The sequence below is a fragment of the Anolis carolinensis genome, chromosome 5 (genome assembly GCF_035594765.1).
Source record: "Anolis carolinensis isolate JA03-04 chromosome 5, rAnoCar3.1.pri, whole genome shotgun sequence".
Taxonomy (NCBI): domain Eukaryota; kingdom Metazoa; phylum Chordata; class Lepidosauria; order Squamata; family Dactyloidae; genus Anolis; species Anolis carolinensis.
In genome coordinates this window covers 148277832-148288148 of record NC_085845.1, presented here as the reverse complement: position 1 = coordinate 148288148, position 10317 = coordinate 148277832, and the positions used below count along the sequence as shown (strand labels likewise).

The 10317-nt window shown below is 38.2% G+C and overlaps 1 long non-coding RNA gene across 2 annotated transcripts in view; it reads right to left on the bottom strand.

Moving 5' to 3' along the window:
* Positions 1–432: 432 nt before the first annotated feature.
* The window catches only part of LOC134299510 (uncharacterized), a 32976-nt gene continuing 23091 nt past the window's right edge, over positions 433–10317 (bottom strand). For both annotated transcript variants that reach the window (XR_010006730.1, XR_010006729.1), the window contains exons 2-3: positions 2385–2511; positions 433–1772 (exon numbers count right to left, since the gene is read on the bottom strand). This is a non-coding gene — a long non-coding RNA (uncharacterized LOC134299510). The remainder of the gene's footprint in view (positions 1773–2384; positions 2512–10317) is intronic.

Genomic DNA, 10317 nt, shown 5'->3' with positions numbered 1-10317 from the left:
GCAATGTGGCTTAGAGGATCTTTCATTTTTGATATTTTTCGAACATCCTCATTGTGCAGTCCACACTCTTTCTGTGCTCAGAGAAGACATCCCAATGAGCTGTCTTTCAAGAGAGGCATATGTGACACATAGTTATTCTGAGAGAGCTTTCATCATTGTCCATGTCTCTGCACCATAGTATAGGGCAGGTAGGACAGTCGAGTTGAGCAATTGAACTCATAGAGATCTCCTTCAAATTGAGTCCGCAGCAGCTTTAATGGAATTATAACCAGCCTATCCTGCTTTCCTGTGTCTGTTCAACTATGGCTTCAGTTCATTCTTTGATGTCAACAGCCCTCTGAGGTAGACGTACAGTGTTCCCTCACTTATCGTGGGGGTTACGTTCCAGGACCACCCACAATAAGTGAAAATGTGCAAAGTAGGGACACTATATTTATTTTAATATTTATACTTTATTTTAGCAGTTACAATATACAGTACACTGGCAGAGAAGAAGAATGGAAGCTAAATAACCCTTTTTTATTTCCAACTCTTCCCTCCCCTCCCCCTCTCCCTTTATTTCTCCCTTTTCCCCCCTTCCAAAACCCTTTCTTATAAGCCCACCCCCTGGCTTCCTCCCCCAAAACCTGCAAAACAGGGAAAATACTCTGATACATGGTGTACATTAATATATATTGAAAACCCGCGAAACAGCGAGGGCAAGAAAAGTGAACCGCGAAGTAACGAGGGAACACTGTATTATTCTACATTTCAGGTCAATGCCATCTACTGTCACTGTAGCACCCTCTGTGAAGTTGTTTCTGAGTACCTTCATCTTTTGCATGTTCATCTTTAATCCAATTGACCAACTTCTGCTTCACAGCTTGCTAGACATGCTGGAGACTTCTAAGGTTGTATGCATGATTAAAACTATGTCTTTGGCGAAGTACAGGTGCTTAAGCCTGCACCCATTGATGAGTATATCTTTGTTCAACCTCCTATTACACTTTCCAGAGCAGCAGAAAAAAGGTTGAGTGAGATGGGATGGGAAATTCCCTGCTGCTGGAGGACACCACTTTCAAAAAGATACCACTGTCAAAAAGGTGGGCAATGGGTCAAAGAACAAATCAAATTAAAACTCTCCCCAGAAGCTACATGAACTAAATTGAGAGAAAACAATACTTTGTACATGTGATGAGAACACAAGATTCATTAGAAAAGGTAATAATAAAGGAAAGGCAGTAGCAAAAAGAGGAAAAGTGCATTACAGGAGAATAGACTCAATCAAGGATGCCAATGGTTGAATAGGTAACCTCCAGCTGGACAGCAAAATTGGATTTAGTTCATTATTTCAGGGTTTTTTTAAAGTAATTATTTCAGCAGGATACCAGTTGTGCTCCTCAGTTATGGCACTATGATTCCATTGCATGGTTCCAGCCTATGGAATCCTGGGGTTTGTAAAGCTGGGAGACACAAAATATGAGAATTCTAGATGCACCTTCTTAAATTATAAATCCCAGGATTCCATAGAATAGAGCTATTATCATTCATGATGGGCCCTTTCACACGATACAATTATGATTTGCCACCTGGAAATGTGCATCTATTTTTTGGAGCAATTTCTTCCATTGTGCCTATTAGTGCACATCTTCCCAATTCATTCAGTTTTTAACATGTCAAAATTTTGTTTGCAATCCATTTTGCTTTTTCAGTGCATTTTCATTTATATACTTCATCCATGTCAGAGATGTAAGGACATCAAATTGCAAGAGCGACCAGGTCCATGCTCAGTTCTGAAAAATGTAAATTGAATAATCTGCATTAAAATGTGTACCAAATAAATGTATCACCCACCCTCTGTTCAGAATATATGGTGATGTGCAAGTAATGACTCTAAAATGTGACTGCTCTTCTAACTGCCTTGCTCTTTTCTTGGGTGCTTTAAAAATACAGCTATTGTATTGGATTTTATGTGTTTTTACTAAATATGACAAGAGATTCCACTTAACTGATAGATATTGCCAAAACAATCAAAAGGACAGAGTTGAATTTAATGCAATAGAAACATTGGATTATTTCCACATTTTAATCATTGCTCATTAGTTCATTGGCTATCTTACACTTTCTCATTCTTAGCAAAATTGAGCCTGGCAGAACATGCTTTTCTTATTATCTGGCCTGCTAAATTGCCAACCACCTCCCAAAAGTCTTTAGAGAAAAACGGAGCAATATGACAGTTGGGCACAATTATGCATAAAATTGTGCTCCCAAGCTGCTTGTCTACAGCTCTGTGTGCCAGTCCAAAGATTGACAGGACGGGGTGAGCTGGCTGCTGCTTTGGCTGAACATCAATTTATAGAACATTCCCGTGCTTTCCATATTCAGACTTAACTCCTGCTTCTTACCTGAGTGATGGGGTCATGCAGTAATATTATATAGTGGGGTGTTACTTTGAGCATATCTGGAAACTTTGAGAAACCCCAATTTTGATGTCTCTTTTTCTTGTTGTTCAACTTAGTCATGATGAAAGAGCTGGAAAAAAATGGCAAACATAGATAACCATTTTTTTTACCCTTTGAATGTGACTCTGTGTGTGTGAGTGATATATTTTTCTGCTGTACTTTTAAACAGTAAGGCCCAAGATAAAGAGCATATGAAATAAATTATTCCATTAGTATACTGCAGTGTATATATTTTAAAATTATAAACATTCACTGCGGAGTCACCCAAGCAGGATTAACACTTGTCAATGGGAGCTTTTTTCCCAATGCAAATATCAGTGGGGTGGATGGGGAGAAGTATCGAGAAATAATTTTCATCAGACTTACATATGAATGGTTTAAATCCTCTTGCACCCATTGTAATCCTGACTCTGCTGTTAGATCTTGTCATTTTTAAAGGGTTTATGTTCAATACAATCATTAATTTATAAATAAATGAAATAATAATCATCATCATTATCATCATCATCAACTTTATTTATACCCCACCACCATCTCCCATAGGGTCTCGGGGGGTTCAGTCAGTTTGTTCTTAAGTTGAATTTGTATGTAAGTCAGAACAGATACATTTTTAGTAAAACTCCAGCCAAAAATATATATCTAGCATAGGGAAGGGTGGACAACTTCTCCTGTGGTGTTTGTTTTGCTAACTGTGCCCCTGGTCAGAAGATTTCACCTCACTTTCTGTTCCTGTGACAACTGGATTTTGAAAAAAAAAGTTTGTTGTGGAAACAAGGATTGGTGATAAAGCTTCAATGAAGACAGTGTTTCCCCATGACAACTCTTCCAGGAGTGAATGTCCCCGCCGAGGGGTATATTTCTCTAACTTCCTTTTGTCTAACCCCCATTCTTAACTGTGAGTAATTTGTATGTCAGATGTTTATAACTCGGGGACTGCCTGTATATAGAATGATCACAGGTTCGCCTCGGTTTATTTTAATTTTCTTGCAAAAAAAAATTGTGATCTTCAGAGATATCAGCCAATCTTGAAAGACCCATGGTCTCAAAAATATACTTGAAATATACATTTGCTTGCTTTGGCTTGGTAGTAGAATTGGATGTGAATGGATCACCAGTTACTGAGATAGTACATGAAAGATACTTTGATGGAGCCATTCTATGCATCATTGTGAAAGTACAGGAAGTTCCCTTGCTCTCAAGAAATGACTGTGCAGGATTGCACCATTGATGAAATATCTCTCATTCCATGTACACATCTCGTCCCTTCATTCTGGATGAGATGCCTATTCTTATGCAATTAAGTGTTTAAATTCTGATTAGCACCTGTCAGCACTAAGCAAGTAATTGCCCACAATGGAGCTGAATTGAAGATTAGCACTTTTGCTGTTAAAAGAAGTCTGGGGCACTAATTGGGTGATTAGCAATGAGAGCATTAAACCACATGAATGCTAATTAAGTTGTCTGATCTGACCTTAGGTTGATCTGGGCACAATCCTGCACTAGCTAACATTGTTGTGGTGATCACTAAAAAGTCTTAAATTTATATGTATTATTCTAGTCAGGTTTTAGCCAGTAGTAATGTAACACAGCCTTCCACAAACTCTCAATTTGTCAGATTACATGACCATCATTCCTAACAACATGATCTTTGGGTTTGCTGGCTGCAGATGATAGGAAGTAAATTTAACCCAATGCCAGTAGAGGGCACCAGTTTGTTGAAGACTGATATAAGGATGTTCCCCTACCCTTCTCTCAAGGTGCACCTACACTTAATGCAATTTGCTGCCATTTTAACTACTATAGCTTAGTGCTATGAAATCATTGTTTTTTTGCATCGTCTTTAGCATTCTCTGCTGAAGAGTGCCAGTGCCTTACCAAACTACAGTTTCCAGGATCCCATAGCATTGGGCCATGGCAGATAAAAGTAGTGTCAAATTGCATTTATTCTACATTGTCGATGCATTCTCAGTCTTTTTTTCCTACTAACATCCTACAGTTTATTTTAACCCCAGCATTATTATATGGATCAGATGGGAGATCACCAGTGAATATCAGGTGCTACAGGCTATATTTGAAAAGATGGCAAAAATCATATCTACTATGGGTGTGATTTTTTTATTGATTGTCATAAGTCGTATCAAAATTAGTACAGTACTTACAATGCAATATCGAATGTGTGGGCATGGCTAGCACCAAAAACTTCAGAATTGAAATTACTCAATACTTTTTTGTTTGAATTTTGTAAATCTTGGAAGCCTTCCAAAGTTAGTTTCAATTACAGTGCAAGAAAGCAAAGCAAAGCCAAAAAGGCTGCCTTTCCTTTTTAAATTATTGACCTCTTGCCATTAGGAGAGGCAAGCAGCAGGGACAAAGCAGAGATCACTGGGAAAGAGACTGAGAAAGCACAGAATTCTGGGAAATGTAGTTTGGGAAGGCAAGGAGTCCTTTGCCAGAGAATTCAAAAGGCCATGCCCTAAACTACATTTCCCAGAATTCTGCTCAGCATCAGAAAGCCCCAGTCAGGATACTGGAGAGATTTGTCCCTCTGTAGCAGCCGAGTTCCAATAAAGAGGAGCACTTACTGATACTTCTAGTAAGTAAATCTCTGTGCTGGGCTGGGAAGAAATCCCTAAATGGAAGTTGTATTGGTTAGTATGAAAGACATTCAAGGACATAGCTGTTGTGGCTTTTTAAAAATGTCAAAACTTTCAAATATTTCCTAAAATTAGTAGATGTATGAATATTTCTGAAAGTTGGGGAATGATCCCCTGTTATCTCCTGTCATTGCATACAAAATTCAGGGAGATATCTCGTGGTTTTTTAAAAAAATGTTGTTTATAAAAAATTTGAAAATCCCCCCAAAAATCCATGGATATGTAAAATATTCTGAAATCTGATAAGCTAACAGAGGTTAATGCATCTTGAGCAATTACTATAATGAAAGTAACGACATTTCATTACACTCATTACAATAACAAAATTTTCACTAATGATAGAAACACTTTATAAACAAAATGCTGGTACCCCCTAATTTTATAGTGACTTTTGAAATGTTTTTTATTGATCACACATGCCTAATATCTACTATATCTTGACTAAGAAAATTGTATGAAATGAATGGGATCACCATAAATGTACAGGTGTGTACACATACATATATACTTGGTATCGTATAGTAATGGAATGGTCAAAGAACATAAGTGCTTTGTGTGAAATATCTGGCTTTCATACAATGCTTCCCCCAATACACATGGCAGAGCAATATCAGTTCTTGACACCCTCAGGAAGCTTCCAGAGCTTAGCACCAATACATGATTTTTATTCTCTCCCAGTACTCTAATAAATACCAAGAAATTTGACATAACCCAACCTCTGGTATCTGAAGAATCAGACAAAAAAATTAGGTTGCCAGGAGTTTATGACTTAAGATAATAGCAGTCTCTCCAAGGAGCTGAGGCAACTGGGGGCCAATCTGTAGTACAATATGGCAGACACTAAGGCTGCATCTCTTTCCTTTGAAGATCACAGAAGAGATAAGCCTCTTCTGTGATAATGGCCCAGCATTTTTAAAAAAGGAAAGACTGACTCATTGGACATCTAGTGATCAGAGGCAACTGCCTATGCATCTTCCAGCAGCTCCCTGGTGTCTTTCTTCCTTCCAACCATTTTGTCTCAGTGACTGGTCATACTCTTGGAATTCCCATGCTCTTGATCTTGGATGGCTATCACTGACCACTCTCTGTCTTAGTTTTTATTGGTTTCATTTATCTGGATTATTGGCTTGGTGTAACAATTTCTTGATTGGTTGACAATCTTATTCTCATACTTCCCTGCTGTATAACATGGGACTGACTTGGTCTGGACTGATTACCCTGCAACTCTTTGCCTTCCAAGCACCAGACTCTTGGGTCACTTGCTGACTGTAGCACTGGACATAACTGGGGCTACCTGACATTTTAATTTCCACTGTGAATTTCCTGAAATTAACTGTGTGAATATATATGTTCATGTGCATTCCACAATGAAGGATGAAATCTTCACAAACCTTTCCCTGCAGTTGCTTGTTTGCCAAATTTATCAATTTCAAAGAAACCTGTGCATCTGGAGGTTCTCAAGCACTGTATCCCATTAATCATATTGATAGTACAACCTTACCCATCATTGTTTAGAGAGGCTTTTGCTTGGCAGCAACAAAGCATGTCAACATTATTAGCAAATAGGTGTCATGGGATACATGACACTAATGAAATAAATACCATGCTCCTTATTAGACATGGCTTCTAGGGAATTGTCATAAACAACTTTGCCAGCCTTGCCCGCATAATCTTTAGCAATGTCTTAACAAGTTTTTTTGGAGACAGATTATTTCATGTATTGCTGCTGAAATTAAACTGGAGCACAAGAGCAATTTTCAGCAATTAAAATAGGGGAATAGACTGTGACGCAGCTGCACAATGTTGCTGATTACTGAAAATGCTTTTAATTTCCAGTTGTTCAATGGCTCATTTGTGAAATTCTTCCATGCTACAACGGATAGGCCAGCCTAGATTCTGTAATGATACAAGACTACTTCATATCACGAAGATGTTACAGATACACGTCCTGTCACTTATTTTCCATCTAGGCAGATGTGCATGTATACAGTTATCTAAATTACGGATGACTGAAAAATGTGTTTCAATTCAATTTTGATCAGAATTGACAGAATGTGAATGTTTGGAACTGATAAATTTGCCAATCCCCATCCCAAATTTTTCTCCATTTCTTATTTATGATCTACTGTGATACTTTAAGACTCTTTAGGACTGCTTCTGGCAGTTTACAATAAAATAAATCAAATGTTCTACTTGTACATGGCCACAGCCCACTATTTCTGCCCTGGGGGAGAAGAGCTGTATATAAATTAATTAAATAAATAAATAGATAAATAAATTCTAGCTCTTCTTCAATAGAAAACTGAAAGCTGAGTATAAGAATAGTACAAAGGAGAGATGGGGACGGAGATAACTGAAAATTATAGATAAAAAAGAAAAATGTTTTTGTATATGTGTATGTGTGCACATATAATATGGCATAAAAAGCTTATTCTCCTAGAATGGAATCCAAGGTGGATTATTTTGTTCAAATATGTTCAAATGGTTCACTAAGTACACTGTTACTGTGAATATAATCCAATCAACCAAAATCTTGCTATCAAGAAGAATCAGAAGCAAAGGATATAGACTCCACTGATCTTTGGTTCATTTCTGAAATTTGCTGAATTTCTTACCATTACTTTCTATGCCTCCTGTTTCCTAAAACTGTTCAGTAAATATGCATTGTTCCCACGGCAACCAGACATATTCTAAGCCCCTTTTCCACAATATTTGAGTGACAAAATTGGCAGCGAGAAATTCTGATGAAGAGATAGTTGGGTTCATGTCTTCTGTTAAGGATAGGATATCTTCTGACCCTGATTAATATTTCAGTGTCCATTGCAAAAGAAGAAATCTTGTTTCCCCCTGAATGCAGCCAAGCTTCTGGCAACCAGAACATTTCAGTTCTGCTTCACTGGGAAATGGAGGCAAAGATTTTTATCTCAATGCATTTTATTGGCGGAGACAAGCACTCCAATTAGATTTGTTGAGACATTTTTGTTTGTTAAACTATGAAGGGCAAGTGGCTGAAATTTAACACAGCAGTGACAATGTTGTAGGGATGCAATTCTTCATTAGTTTCATTCTTGAACCAATGAGTATTTGTAGCATTTTTATTCCAACTGTGCCATCAAAACTGCACAATTTGGGATTATTTCTGTGCAAATTTTGCAATTGTGTTTTTGTCCAGAAAACATCATTACTGTGCACAGGACACAATATTTTCAACACATAATGTATTGTTTCTGTCCTGAAATACCACTTTTTTGCATAGAAAATGATGTTTTCCTATGAGAAAATGCTATGTTTAATAGGGTTGTCCATATCGTCGTAAAAATTGTCATACCGTTATAATTTCGTTATGTTCCCGGTTTTTGACACGAGTATTGAAACGTTTTCCCTGGGCGCAACTGGCAATGTAATACGATCCATCGTTGGCCCATTCTGTAATTGTGTCTTAAAATTTTCGTTAATTTTTTTCCTTCCAAATTTTTTTAAATATATATATATATATATATATATATATATATATATATATATATATAGTTTCTGCAACCTAACATGAACGGGAGCCTAGCGCAGCCTAACATGGCTCCCGCTCCCTGCCAATCAGAGTCTTCCACGATGGCTAAAAAAGGTGGGGGCTAGCGTCCTCCCGTCGATGTGTAGAATCGCTATAAAAATCGCCTCCGCACGGAGCCAAGCCATTCTCTGGGTTGGGATACCGAGGAGAGAGGGTGGTTCGCGCGCGCGCCGTGAAGCTGAGAGGGCAAAGTGGCTGGTTGTTGCCGGTTAGATATTGTGTTGGGGGGAAATTGGCTTGGGGCTTGGGGCAGAGTCCTTGCTGTGGATGTTGGGAATTTTTATTTTCCAAAGGAGTCTGCGTCCCTCCCTGTAACCGCTAGCTTTGGGGCTTTTGGGGTGCTTTTTCTTTTTGAGGTAGACTTTTTGCCTTTCCTTTGCAAAGTTTTCTGGAAGAAAGCAATAAAACCCATATAAGGCTTTCCAAGCCTGCAAAGGAGTGTGTGCACTGCTTCTTTCCCTGTAACCCCAGAGATTTGGGGTGCTTTTCCTTTTTGAGGTAGACTTTTTGCCTTTCCTTTGCAAAGTTTTCTGGAAGAAAGCAATAAAACCCATATAAGGCTTTCCAAGCCTGCAAAGGAATGTGTGCACCCCTTTTCCTTGTTGCACAAAAAAAAAAACCCGGCCACCGCTTTTTATTAGATAGGGGCAGGGTGTGTGGTGTGGGGCTCAGGTCACAAGGGAGTGGGACACGAGCTCCCATGTCTTAGGAAGCTGAAATATCACCTATTTTTAGATAGGAGTGGGGGGTTTCCAGTTTCTGCAAATGACCACCATTTTCGCTGATTTCCGGCCACAGCAACAAATATACACAAATAGAAAAGAGGGACTTTCACAGTGAAGAACCCAATTGAACAGGAAGTAAGACTTTCAAAACAGGAACAGGTTTCTTAAAATATAAAAAAATAGTATATTATAAAAAGTTATAAAAATTCGCCAAAAATCATAGGAGACAGGAACATTCTGCAATTTGTTGAGCAAAGAGTGTGGAATGTGTTCTCCCACTGTACCAAATTTGATGAGAATAGCTCAAGAAATGTGGGCGGGAGACCCCGAGAAAAGTCCCCCCCGGTTTCCTGTTTTTTGGCGATTGCGCATGCGCGTCCACCATTTTAGAAACATTTTAGAAACATTACGAATTTTTGTAAATATCCAAAAATTTTGGGTGAAGAGCCGGCACCCCCTACTTTAGAAACGAGAATTGAAACAATTTTTCCATCGATCGGACAACCCTAATGCTTAAGAATGCATTCCCAAAATGTCTCTCTCTCTCTGTCTGTCTGTCTCTCTCTCTCTCTCTCTCTCTCTCTATATATATATATATATATACTGTAGAGTCTCACTAATCCAAGCCTTACTTATCCAAGCCTCTGGATAATCCAAGCCATTTTTGCAGTCAATGTTTTCAATATATCGTGATATTTTGGTGCTAAATTCATAAATACAGTAATTACAACATAACATTACTGCATATTGTACTACTTTTTCTGTCAAATTTGTTGTTTAACATGATGTTTTTGTGCTTAATTTGTAAAATCATAACCTAATTTGATGTTTAATAGGCTTTTCCTTAATCCCTCCTTATTATCCAAGTTATTCGCTTATCCAAGCTTCTGCCGGCCCGTTTAGCTTGGATAAGTGAGACTTTACTGTATATA